The sequence below is a fragment of the Giraffa tippelskirchi genome, chromosome 1 (genome assembly GCF_054371585.1).
Source record: "Giraffa tippelskirchi isolate mGirTip1 chromosome 1, T2T-mGirTip1v1.2.pri, whole genome shotgun sequence".
Classification (NCBI taxonomy): domain Eukaryota; kingdom Metazoa; phylum Chordata; class Mammalia; order Artiodactyla; family Giraffidae; genus Giraffa; species Giraffa tippelskirchi.
In genome coordinates, this window is record NC_137275.1 from 76196297 (window position 1) to 76210663 (window position 14367).

Sequence of the window (14367 nt, forward strand, 5' to 3'; positions counted from 1 at the left end):
AGAGCACCAGATCACAAAATCATGTAATCTGAGCAGGAGTCTAGTTAGAGGGTAAGGAAGGTGATGTCAGGTGCACAAACTTAACACTGGGGATGTATTTGTTATCTAGAAATAGTCCTACAAGCCACCAGAATTCAGGAGTGGAGATAAAGAAAGGGATGAATGGGAGAGTTCAGGACCCAGGGCAAATCTAAAAGGAAATGAGGCAGTGCAATAGGAGAAAGGATCAAGAGAAAATAAATTAGGTAAGCAACAGCATCATGCATCAGAAGTCTTCTCCATCACTAAACTGGCAAAATTTCTCCAGAGGGCCATCAGTCAAATGATGTCAAAATGGTAACTTGGTTCTGTTTGTAATCCCCGTGTTGTCGAGGACCATCCGTGTAACAACACAAGTTCCACTCCAGGTCACAGTCCCAATGCTTTCATTATCCTACAGAAGAGTTGATGACTGTAAATATTTGCTGGGAGGTATCATGGGCTTAGAGAAAGGAAGTCAGGTTTCTTTTCTTGCTGTCTTTGAGGGAGAGACGTGTCAGAATGTGAATAGGCTGTGTGAGAAGGAAAAGAGGAGGAAGGACCTCACAATTTCTTCGGTGAGAAGAGGAAGAGAAAGAAGATTACATCGGTGGTTTGGAGAGAAAACATACAGTGCGTTCTCAGTATTAACGCGTCCCCTTCGCAGAGCTTCAGATTTCCTCCCTTCCCCAGTTTTGACCTGCCAGTGCACTCGCACTCTTTGCATGCACGAAGATGGGCTAAGAGGAAAGCCAAGTCAGCACGGTCTGATACGGCTACCCCTAAAACGAAAACTCAGCAACGGGCCAGCAGTGGGTGTGCGCGCTTAATGCCTGAATATGCATGCGTGGTAACCCGCGGACGCAGTTGGCCCGGCGCCGCCCTCGCAGCCCCCGCCCCCACCCCCCCGGCCCGGTCTAACCCCTCCCCCCACCCCGACCTTATAAAGGCAGCGCTCGCCGCCGCCCTCCTCACAGTCTGGGAGCGCGGCCTGCCGGAGGGGTTGCGCCCTTGTCCCTCGCTCAGTCACACTCCGCGCACTCACACACTTGGAAGCGCCTCCCCACGTCCCTCCCCTGCCCTCCTCTTGCTCTGCTCTTCTCTCTCTCACCACAGATAGTCGCCGACCGACTGCCAATCCGCCTCTCTCCACAACATGACTGACTGGGAAGCGGTGGCTCAGGCAGAGCAGCTCTGCTGGCGCGGGCAGGAGGAGCAGGAGGATTATTAAATAACGCAGCTCTACTCTGTACAACCGGGAGTGGAGAGAAGGAGCCCAACATCCGAGAAGGGGAGGGAGGGCAGACGAGGGGGACCGGGAAAGACAGTCTCGTGCCCCGAAGACATAAATCCCCGAGTGCCCAGGAGGAGCCTAACAAGCGGCGCGGAGCCCTCAAGGTAGTAACGACCCCGGTGCCCCCGCACCCGGCGGGTCGCGCTTCGCGTCGCCGCGACACTGGGGTCGGCCCCGGGCGGACTTGGGGAGGCCGCCCGGCAGGTGACGGCGCCGTGCGCAGGCCGCCCCGGGGCAGCCCCCGCCCAGGCCCGGGGCGCCGGCCGTGGGCCAGGCGTGTGCGGCGCGGAGACCTGGCCTGGCGGGCGGGGTGGGAGGGAGGCGGAAGGGCGCGCTCGCCGCGGGCCCGCGACTCTCAGCGCGCTGCGTGGCCTTTTCCTCCGCTCTCCTGAGCGCTCGGATCACCGCGGCCGCGGCCGCCACCCCGGGGCTGTGAGGAGCGCGGCCGGTCGAGGAGGCAAGAGTTGGAGCAGGCTCGGGGCCGCTCCCCTCCTTCGCCACTCTCGTCCCGCAGGTAGGGGCGTCCGGGCAGCGCTGGCCCCGGGGACTGCGGGAGCCCGGGCGGGGGCGGCGGCAGGGAGGGGGAAGGGGGCCGGGAGCCCGGGGCTCCTGGTGGAGCCGCAGTGCCTGAACCTGGACGGCCCCTCGCCTTCGCCCGCTCGTCCTCGGGCGCTGGCTTCCCGGATTGGAGGCGAGACCCTCCCCAGCGGCGGCAGGAACAGCAGAGACTTAGTGTGAACAAATTGCTTTGTGGTGGCGCATCCAGGGCTCCAGGGATGGGTGTGTTTGTGTGTGTGTGTGTTTTCGCGCTCTGGACTAATCAAAGCGTTGGTTCACCTGGAGAGAAAATCAGTCCCGAGCTGAAACCGCAGGTGTCCCCTAGCTCCGCCTCCCCCCACCTTTTGGCTTGTGTCCCGGGGACTCGTACACGCAGTGCTGTCAGGGGCAGGGTTGCGCGGTGGGGTGACGGAGGGATTTGTGAATGGTGCTGCTCTGCGCGTGGAGGCTGAGTCTTGCTGATGTAAAGGAGGAGGGATCCAGAGTGAGAAGAAAGGCTATTTATGGCAAAGAGTTGTGAAATTTCTCGGGGTTTCCTTCCGTGTTTCCTGAGCTTCTCTGTCTCCCTCTCCTCCTCGATCTCAATTCCTCTCTCCCATCTCTCCCCTCTTCTTTCTCAGAATTAGAAGCAATTTTGCTTTCCATTCCATCCCCACCCCCTTTCTCGTGGGACCTTCAATATGAGATGAAGGAAGTCAGAAAATCACTTGCCATTTTACAGGTGGAAAAAAACATGCTTTTTTTTACAAGTTACTGATCCTTTGCTTTTTATGTTGTCTGTACGTATCACGTCTCTTACCTCTTTAGGCCACCAGTATCACTTACAGACAAAACATCTACTTGATTTCAACAGCTTCATTTCTAATATCTTTACAGTTGAATACCTTCCCACTGATATCGAACACATTTATACCCCTAAGAAAGGCTGTTAACATAATATGCACACATTTTACCATAAAGCTGGTTTTATTAAAAGCCTTGGGGAAGAAAGAGAAGCAGACAGCTATGTGAGTTTGTATTGATTATTGCTGATTAGAATTAGAACTAGCTATTAAGAAAAGACCTAAAATACTATTAGCCTAGTCCACAACACAGTTAGTTTGTTTCGGTTTCTTTTCCTGTTTGCTTTATAACACACACAAATTCCAGACATAACGTGAAGCTTAGAGAGGTGCCTTAGAACAGTGTATACCAACTGCGTTTTAGCAAATTTATGTTTGTTCTATGAAAAATCTATGTTTTCATAGAACCATTTACTGGGTTGTAACTGAGATAGTAGGTTAATGTCATTATTTTAAATTTGGATGTCTCTAAGCAGCTATCAAGCACAATGTTTTTAAAACATTGAAATTCCATGTTGTAACAACCAGTTCAATAATTTCACGGAGAAGAAAGAGAACTGACCAACTTACTGTCAGAGTGGTTTGTTTTCATTTAGTATTAATTAAGGAGCTCCTTTTTTGATGAAAACATGCCAACTGTTGATGTTTTCTTCCAGTGTGAAAGTAGCTTTCCTTAGCAGTTCTGTTTGTTTTGAAGACAAAGCAGAGTTAAGGATTTATTTTGATTTGATTAGATTTGTATTGCTTTAAAATACATTTTTAACATTGGAGCATGTGCAGTTTTATATATTACATTAAAACATGAACTGAGCGCCCTGGCTCTGAGGGTTGTTAACTTTCTTGAATCATTGGAATGTAGAAGTAATGGGGAATTTTAAAATGTACTTGATGGGCTATATTATTGTAGTCATTAAATAGTCATACTTATGAATACTTTTTTTGATACCATCAGAGAATCAGCAACTGTTTATTATTTTAATGATGCATTTTTATACTATAGAATGTTGATTTACATAAATTGTGAAGTTGAAAGTGAAAAAAATATATATATTATAGATGTTGGCCTCCTTATTGCATTTATTATGCAGCATAGTATTCATAATAAAGAGCCTGTTATGTGCAAGGTACTATCTAGGTATTGTGGAGGAATGCAAGACTTCTTTGCCTCCTGCCCTTCAGGAGCTTACTCTCCAGTTGGGGAAAGTCCGATGTTCATGCTTGAACAGTTAACAAACCTTGACAATAAGAGATTGCATGTCTAATGAAGACTGCAGGAGTTCAGAGCATGACAATAACATTTCATACTGAATTTTGTCTGAAAAGGCTTCTGGGGTAGGTAAGACTTGCTTGGTTTTGATCTTAGGATAAATAGGATTAGTGACTTGTGGATAAGAATATAAAATGTAAAATGCAAGTCTCCTTGAATTGTAGAAAAGACCAAAAGATATAAGAAAGATAAGTTTGTTTGAAATAGCTTTTGATATTGCAAAGTGGTTGAATTTGTTGTGCAAAGTGCAGGGTGAGTCTGTTTTTGATGTACAACATTCTGTACACTGTGCTTTTGGAATTAGTTGTAAGTATTTCTGTGCCTAAGAAGACAAGTTTTTATCTTGCTTTTTAGTGAAAAATGTACTTTCTGTATATTAGAAAAATACATAAGTAGAGAATGCTTACCCTAAATATTTAAATATACAACATCACACTACAGTGTTGAATTTTATGTTAATAACAAGGTGGAATGTACATGAAGTGAGGTGTTCAAGTTGTATCCTTAACCAACTCTCCTTAGATTTGGTCTAAAGAAAAGAGTATGAGATATGTAAAACAACAACTGTATAAATAATGAGCAGTCATTGAATGCTTAATATTTTATTCATATAAAATGTATAACTTATTAACATATTTTCCATCATATTTTGTTTTAAAGTTGTTAGAATGCAACTGCATAATAGTTAATCTATCCTTACATTATTTTCCATGAATACATAGCTATGATGTAGGACCTGTGGAAACAATTTTAGAGTTGTAACAGTTTAAAAAATGTTTTAACTATCTTTTGGTAAATATATTGTATTACTAATAAGATTGTGCTCTGTTTATAAGAGTGTGCATTTTTAACTTAGTTACGTGTTCTTTGTATATATATTTGTTTTTATACAAACACAAAACTGTTTAGAATGCATTCCTCCATTTTAAGAACACAAGAGGTAAGGTCTGAATTGACATTGAGCCTGTCTAATCAATATGACACTCCAGAAGTATTTTATGGTGATAGTAAGGAAATAGTACAAATATTAGATATGACTTTCAGTAAATAACAGAATAGAATTACTTTCAGCTTAGTTGAATTAAAAGACTTTTATATACATTTTGTTGACAGTGAATAGGTAAGTCATTACAGAGGTAAAAATCCTATTAAATCACCAATTTCTATTCATGCAGTAATGGGATGATTTCCAATGTTGTCAAAGTACAGATCAGCATATCTGTTAATTGGTTTCTTTTGAGTTTGATTTTGGACAGTATGTCACATGTGTATCACTTTGATAATGTTATCTCTCCCACTGTCTGACTGACAGCTTTTGCATGATTTCCCTACTGGAGAGTGACAAAATGTATTTGCTCTATATTGAGGACGTGTGCTTTTATCAGCAATATAATCTTCACTGTGAGAGTGTCATTTAACAGTAAAACATGAAGTCTGCAGTGGGAAAAGCAGAGAGAAAAGATGAGGAGATTGATGAAAGACACTAACAAAGGAAACATACTTCAATATGTAGCTTAAGCTAAATGTAATATAAAAATGTAAAGCTGACCAGTCTAAGCTGCAGTTGATACAGTACCAGGATATTGCTATCAGTTCTTACCTTAAATGACTGTATTTCATTGAAAGCTTTTTTAATGGCTAAACAAAATGGCAAAAAAAAAAAAGCAGTCGTTGAAAATGTTTACTAGGGTATGTGGTATTATATTACAATTAAAAGAAATTCTGCTTGGGCCTTTGACAGATAAAGTTTGTTGTTTGGCCAAATTCCTGGCTCTATATTTAGACTAACTTAAAAATATACTTTTTGTTTTTTAATTATTTACACTGTAATAACAATTTTAAAATTTTGATTAAACTTATTACAATTTTTGAACACTGTAGCTGTGTTCTGATACTAAATAAGATCTAAAGGTCATTTATAAGGAAACATTCTGTTATCTAATGGCAGATTCTTAACCTAGAGTAGTAATTCTCAAAATGTGGTTCCCTGGGCAGTAGCATGAATGAACTTGTTGAAATGCAATTCCATTAAATGATTGAATCAGAAATTCTGCATTGGGGTTTCCTGTGTGATTCTTGGGCTTCCCACGTGGCACTAGTTATAAAGAACCTGTCTGCCAATGCAGGGAACATGAGATACAGGTTCAGCCTGGATTGGGACGATCCCCTGGATATGGGCAGCCTAACCCACTGCAGTATTCTTGCCTGGAGAATTCCATGGACAGAGGGGTCTGGAAGGCTGTGGTCCATAGTGTCTCAAAGAGTTGGACATGAGTGAAGTGACTAAGCATGCACACACATGTGATTCTTACACACTCAAAAGTTTGAGAACTACTATAGTGAAATTTGAAGGCCATGTCTTCCACCTATTTTATATCTAAATACTTTCCTCAACTGGTAGAGATAACTACGCTTTAACTGTTTAGACCTAGGAAATATTGCACCCTCCATCAGAAGAATTTCACCTTACTTAAATGACTTTGTAACTCCTTGTTGTTGATTAGGGAAGCAGTACATCAGTGTAGAATTTAACTGGACAATAATGAGCTCAGGCTGACCTTACTGGTAGTCATTTATAAAGCAAAAAATATGCACTGGGTACAAAGGTTGACCATCTTTAGTTTTGTTGACTCTTATGTGATATTTTTGGTCTTGGCATTTATAATCATTTTCTCTGTATAAGATTACAGTTATTTTAGCTGCACAATAATAGCTTCACAAGTGTGGAATGTTCTCTCAAATGTTCTTACTGCTGAAAGAATTTTAGATCACATCTGTATATATCTTTCAAGATAAAGATAATGCATTCAAATCCTATATCTCTCTTAGTATCCTTCTCCTTTTCTGCTTCCTCCATCCTGGCCCCCCACCCCTAGGACTCCCCACCTCTGCCTTTCAGATACAAGCTCAATCAGCCCTTCCCAAAGGAAACCTTCCTTGGCCTTCTTTGCTGCATCAGTGTCCCTTATATATATTGTTTTAGTTCCATGTTCTTCTTCCTTATGGTACTCATTGCAATTTAATTTTCTGTGTATTTGTATGTTTGGTTCAGTATCATCAAGAATTAACAATGGCCAACACATAAATATTGAATAATTGCATGCCTTCATTCTAAGGATATTTTATGTTTTTCCAAAGTCTGACCCTTTAGACAGTATTTTAAAATAAAGGGAGTCCCTAGACTATATGAAAATATGGGTGTTGTTTTTCTATTTTGCAAATGATGAGATTTTTTTAACAACAGCAGCAATGGCTATCACGTGCTGAGCACTTCTTCCATGACAAACACTTATATTTGTTATGCCATGCAGTTCTCCTAACATTATAAAGTTTTGTGCGTATTTTAGAGATGAGGAAACTGAGGATCTGTTCTATGATCTGCCAAACTACTTATACCAAATATTCATACTTTATTACAATAACTTATAAATTATGAAATCAGTAGATAGAAGGTGTGGGGTGTATTCAGTCCTTATTCCTGTTTTAACCCTGGGCGCAGCAATATCTGTTTATTATTCACCCTGTTGCTTCTGTCTTCAGTGATGCTGTTGTTGCTTCTTGGGTGATTGAAATAAGTGATGGAGAACTTGTAAGGCTGATATTCCCATCTTTTTATTTCTCTTTTCAGTACTGATATATTTTGCCATCAGTGCCATAATTCTTTTACCCCAACTAGTCAGAATCTCCCAAATTATTAGTGGAAATTTAAGATGTAACCAAGTATAGTTTTAAGAATGAGTGCCTATATGTGGAGAATGGTCAAGCATTAGATATTCTCTATATTTGGAAATATATAGCATATCTTTTGGCAGGGTACACAGATTTCAGTACCTTGCTCAAGCAAAACTGATATTTCGTGCAGCCTGTTAATTCAACTTGTCTCCCATGAGAAAAAAAATTACCTATCAGCTTAGTTTCTTTTGACTTTTAATCTTCAACTTATTTACTTAAATATGGCTTTAATCAGTGTTCAAATGTTTGAAGCAAAGGAAATATTTTGAAATATTTATGTATTATGATTCTGTAGAAGTCCATGGTCAGCACTACATTTGCTTTTTCTGAAGCTCTCTAGTAAACTAATGGACAAAGTTATATATTTCATAATGTGTTTAAGTCAGTCAATAACATGAATAAAAATAGATGCATAATAACAAAAAGAAAAAAAAATGATTGTTTTACTGAGTATCTCATTTAAGGCCTGTTTTGTAGCTTTTTGTCAGAATCTGTTTCTGCCACTAGAATTGTTTACCAGAGCCCTCAGCCGTGCCCCTGATTTATGAGCAGTCTTTCTATGTAGTGGAAAGCTTGGCATCTAGTCCAAGACCTTAGGACTTAATATCAAGCCACCCTTGATGTCCAGCTCTAATGCTATAGCATATTTTTAGTAATGCTTCTTTCTTAAAACTGAAACTGATTTCTCACTTAATATTTCCCCCTGCATCTTGGTAACTTACTCAGTATCACAATTTCTCATCGCATTTGAGCACAGGCTTTCTTTGACAGATCCTTCTTTATTTCTTAAGGACTGGGTTTATGCCTGTGAAACCACTTCATTTCCCTAGCTCTTACATCTGTCAGCAGACTCTCCCCTGTCTTATCCCCAGTAACTACTTTCCTGGACTTGTAAAACTTTCCAACTCTGAGAGGTATGCTTCATTCCCAGTACTCACTCTTAGACCTTCATGATGCGAAACCTCTTATGGCATATTGTTGTTGTTGTTCTGTTGCTAAGTCATGTCCAACTCTCTGTGACCCCATGGATGCAGCATGCCAGGTTCCTTTGTCCTTCACTGTCTCCCAGAGTGGCTCAGTTTCATGCCCATTGAGTTGGTGATGCTATATAACCATCTCATCCTCTGGCACCTTCAGTCTTTCCGAGCATCAGGGTCTTTTTCAATGAGTTGGCTCTTTGCATCAGATGGCCCAAGTACTGTAACTTTAGCTTCAGCATCTGTCCTTCCAATTAATATTCAGGATTGATTTCCTTTAGGATTGACTGATTTGATCTCCTTGCTGTCCAAGGGACTCTCAAGAGTATTCTCCAGCACCACAATAGGAAAGCATCAATTCTTTGGCTGTCAGTTTTTTTGATGGTCCAACTCTCATATCTATACCAGACTAGTGGAAAAACCGTTGCTTTGACTATGTGGGCTTTTGTCAGCAAAATGGTGGCAGGTTTTTAATATGCTGTCTAGGTTTGTCATAGTTTTCCTTCCAAGGAGCAAGTGTCTTTTAATTTCATGGCTGCAGTTACTGTCCGCAGTGATTTTGGATCCCAAGAAAATAAAATCTGTTACTGCTTTCACTTTTCCCCCTTCTGTATGGCTCCACCCTCCGATATAGGTTGGTTGGACTTCTTGGAAGTATTTACAGCTGGGGTTGTATTGTGCTTTCCAGACTTCATTTTAAGCTTTTTTCATGGCTAAACAAAATGGCAAAAAAAAAAAAAAGCGGTTGTTGAATATGTTTACTAGGGTATGTGGTATTATATTACAATTAAAAGAAATTCTGCTTGGACCTTTGACAGATACAGTTTGTTGTTTGGCCAAATTCCTGGCTCTATATTTAGACTAACTTAGTTCTAGGTTCTGATCATCACCAGATTGCTTCGTTTTGCTACATGTTGTCTTTTATGTGGCTGTGTCCCACTATAGAGCTGACTCATTCATTCATCATCATTGACAGCAAACATTTTGTAAGTGCTTATTATGTATGTCAGTCTGTTTCAAAAAGGATGTACCTCCTGTGGTTCTTTAACAGTGTAATCCACATAAATGGAATACAGATTCTTCCCTGTCTGGTTTGTTTCTGTAATTTTAAGTCAGTTGTTTATTTCAAGATGATCTGGCTTTTCTTCATTCTGCTTTATAACCTTATTTGAATATAATATAGTTGAAATGTCAAACAGCTGAAGAAAGATACTCTGGATGGTGTGATGCCTCCTCTAATTTTCCCCATTTGTTAACAAAAACTAGAGGTATTCCTGTGTTCAGGAAGTGTTTGGTAATCAGGTATACTGCCTTAATTCAACTTCCTTATCAACCAAATTCAGACTAGCATGTCATATTTCTTATGTATCTGTTCACTGCAGTTAGGTTTTTCCTGGAAAGTTAAATACTGTGATTCTGTTAGTGAGTTGTTATTGCTTTTGTTTGTGGCTTTTTTTTTGTTTTTTGCTTGATTTTGGCAGTAGCAGCAATTGATACATCATAAACCAATGTAACATTTACAAATAAAACCAAACAAGTATAAAAACATGGCAGAAACAAATGCAGTTATAGGCTTTGACATTCTAGTCAATTCTTTCTCACCTATTTTTATTTGTTTGATTGTTTTTGTTATTTATAGATATACAAATTACCAGAGCATTAATTCATTAAGTCTGAATATATGAAATGTGTTTAGTGAGTAGTCTTTAATATAAAGTATTATTTAGAACATTCAGGAAAAACTTGAAGGACATCATATGTGAAGCTTAAGAAAAGGAAAAACATACCTCTATATAAAAATCAAGTTCAATATTAGAAATGCAGACTAAGAGTAACTTATTTCATGTAAAGTTTTGAAATGTCTTACTGATAATAAAACCAATGGGTCAGTATACCGGAATTCCTAAATTTTCAAAGGAATGCTACCTACTGGGCAGATAGCTCAAGCAGAGTTATTTGATTTTGTTTTCAATTTTTAATACTATATTCATGTGCAAACAGACCCAATAAAACTAAATGTATTCATTAATAAATGAGTTTCTTAAAAGTTAGAATGTACCTCCTTGAGTGGTAATTTTAAAAATAAAGTACAGATTACTAAGTTGGGCCATAAAAAAGCATTATAAATTTGTACAGCAAACTTATAAACTTGGCAGCAACATTATGGCTAAAATTAACTTTGAGGTATATTTCCTACAGTGTTCCTCAAGGTGTAAATATGGTGATATTGGGAAACATCTTCATCAACACCAGTTCATCTTTTGAAAGGGTGAAGGGTTCTGCAGTGGGAGGATCTAAGTTGATTACAGGGAAAGTGTAATATGAAGCATCCCACGGGGGCATTTTGAGGGTCCCAGGTCCAAGTCCTGCTCAAAACACTGAAGGGATAAAGACACTACAGTATTAACTATCTAGTGAAGAGTAGGAAAGAACTGCCTTCCAGGATGTTTCTGAGGCCCATCAGGTTCATTGGATAGTAATGAAGGAAACACATAGCCCCAGAATCTAATATAGGGAATGATTTGATGATGTACTGTTATTTTAGATACCAAAAAGTTTTAGTTGAATATGGGATAGATCGGTAAATTTGAAGTTCTGGAGATCTCCAACTGCACTTCCAACAGGCTAGTCCTCAGTCTCTCTAGTCACCTTTGAGGCAAGGGAGCTCTCCAGGGTACTAGATTCTTGCTGAAATCCTCTCTTGCAAAGTAGTGCAAAATATTTTGTTGTTTTTGTTTTTGCTTATCATAGCCTTTCATAGCCATTGCAGATGCTGCATCATTCACTTGAAATGAGTGACCTTCCATCATTTGACTTATTCTTGTGAGTCCTTCAAGGCTCAATGCAAATGTAAGTTCAAGGATGCCTACTTCAACCCCATGTAGGAAGCCTGTTCTGATTTCTAATAGCAAGCTGTGTATGTCACTATCAAGTCTCCATTTAAAGTATCATAATTTACTGTTTGCTTATGCTTCATGCCCACTAGATTGTAAACTTAATGAGGGCAGAATTTTGTGCTTTAGTCTCTTTTTCAAACAACTCATCTAAATCAGTGATGTGAAGATCCTTAGTAATTGATTAGTAAATGAATACTGCTTAAGAGTAGCTTGAACATTGTCCATTTTATGTGAACAACTCCCAGGACTAACCACTGTCCTGAGTTACGTCAAGATTCACTTTGAATATTTCTCTCTATGGCTTTTTCATGGACTAAAAACTTTTTTAGGTTAATTGGTTCTTAACTTGAAACCAGATAGCCTAAAATGGCCACAAGTCTTGAAAAAAATGAAAGGACTGGAGGGACTATGGCATATATACCAGGGGCATTAGGGTATCAGTGAGGTTTAAAGAAAGTAGCATAGGCTGGTGTGGAAAATGGGGGCCAAAGAACTCACTGGTTTGTCATATTGTTAAACAAGAATCCCAAACATCTACTCCATGTTCATTTTAAGGCTTCTGGAATTTGGAGTCTCCTCTCAATTTCTATAGCCCAGATATCCATTTTTGAAAAGTTTGCAAATCTGAGGTCCCGTGAGATAGAAGAATTCTTCGACTGAATAAGCAAATGTTGCTAGTATCTGTGTACATGATGGTTGATGAAACATATGGTTTTTGTCCTCCTGAAGCTTGCAGCTTAGTTTTCAATTGTAGTGCCCATATTATCAACGGTACTTGGTGAAAATGGAACTTGGAAGACTTCTTTTCTCTGTCTTTTTATAGCTGCATTAGTGATTTCTTGGACTGCCATTCTGTACTTCTGCTTGTTTCCAGTACTCCACTCTCACACATACCATTGCTCTGAATGTTCAGTGTGGCAGTAAGTGATTGTCATCATTGAAAAACACTTTTGCTTACATGTAAGACATCCTGTCACTAATATGATATAGATTTACTGATCACTTTAACATGATTGATAAATTGTATACCTGTCTATATCTTCCCTTATAGGGACAATTGGAGAGTAGTTGAGGTACCACAGTTTTTCATTTGGTCAGAAATTCCCTATATTTCAAGTGCATGAACTGTAGGAAATGGTTGTGTGGCCTTTATGTGGGGGATATTTTCACTTTATAGTTCTAGTTTTCACGTTTTTGAAGTATACGTGCTGTCTATCTTGTATGTCATGCTGTTTCTCTCTTCCCTGTTTTGATTTTTTTCTTTTACCTATTGCCAGCAGGAATGTTTCAATTATGAAGCATTAAAAGAAAAGTATATATTTTAGTGATTTTTATTTCTTGGAAAGTCTAGTTATATAACTCAGAGAAAAATATGGATTCAAAATAACAGTGTAAAACAAAGAGTGTTAAAAAATAAAGCAAAACTTTTCTGTAACCATCTTGAGTAAACTCATAGTTTGGAAAGCTAGTAATTTCTTTATTAAATATTTAGAATTATGCCAAATAATATGATCATCATTAATTTTAGAGATTAAAAATCTCTAGTCATTTTTGAGTAATACTAGAGATGAAACACTCCTATAAAAACTATGGTTTAATCCATCTAAAAGAACAGTTATCTTAAAACTTTTCAAGGCTCTATATGGTGTGTTCTCAAAGTTTAGGTATTTTATAATGTGACTGTTAGGAGAAAGAGGTGGTTTTAGGAATCATGTGAATCATTTGTGTTGTGTAAGCATAGCCTTGGGACTCTTCAGCCTTCAGTCAACCCTAGGACTCCTTTGAGACCAAAAGTGATGATTTACTCTTAAAGTGGGTCATGAAAAGATGGGGAGCTGCTGTGATTACATTTTCTTTTCCTCTTAAGTAGAAGAAGGTAATTCACTTTACACCCCCACCAAAATCATATTAAGTCCTTGTACAAATATCACTGATTTAAAAATTACTTTCATAGAGTCCTGCTGTCTGACATTAAGTCAAAACTTGGATCAATTGTTGTCTATGTACATGTACAAAAATATACATGTATATATTAATGTAATTTCTTATAATGGGATTTGTTTTCTAAAATTTTTTCCTAGTAATGCATATGTTTTTAGCCTTTTTTAATTTTTGAGGGGAAGAGGTGAATCAGTTAGTGCTCTCCAGAAGAACAGACCAGTTGTATACATATTCATATCATCTATCTATAAGAAGACTCACTTTAAGGAATCAGTGTATGTGATTGTGGTGGCTGGCAAATATGAAATCTGTAGGTCAGGCCAGCAGACAGGAAACTCAGGCAGGATTTCTATGTTACAGTTTGAGGCAAAATTCCTTCTCCAGGAAATGTCAGTTTTTGCTTTTAGGCCTTCAACTTATTCAGTGAGACCCACCCACATTATTAAAGGTAATCTGCTTTACTTAACGTCAAATGTTTATAGACATTAACCACGTCAAAAAATACTTTTCACAGCAATATCTAGACTAGAGTTTGACCAAACAACTGGGCACCATATCTAAGTCAAAATTTCACATACAGTTTAATCATCACAGAGGGCGAGGGATAATATGTTAACAAGCCCTTTCTAATTGACATGGTAAGTTTGTGTACACATGTTTTTCCTTTGGCTGGATACTTCAGCATTGGTCATTTGTTTGTATTTGTAGGCATAAGTCATCGTTCATTGGTTCCTTATACGTTCTGCTCAATTCAGTCGTTCAGTTTTGTCCGACTCTTTGCAACCCCATGGACTGCAGCGTGCCAGGCTTCCCTGTCAATCACCAACTCCCAGAGCTTGTG

The 14367-nt window shown here is 39.2% G+C and overlaps 1 protein-coding gene across 5 annotated transcripts in view; it reads left to right on the top strand.

Annotated features, from left to right (window-relative positions):
* Positions 1-991: 991 nt before the first annotated feature.
* CCSER1 (coiled-coil serine rich protein 1) overlaps positions 992-14367 on the top strand; it is a 1336256-nt gene continuing 1322880 nt past the window's right edge. For 4 of the 5 annotated variants that reach the window (XM_081594745.1, XM_081594754.1, XM_081594785.1 and 1 more), the window contains exon 1: positions 992-1416. The gene's annotated coding sequence lies outside the window, so the exon portion shown is untranslated. Of the gene's footprint in view, positions 1417-1619; positions 1827-14367 lie in introns of those variants that run through there. The other variant, XM_081594775.1, reaches the window with a different exon arrangement.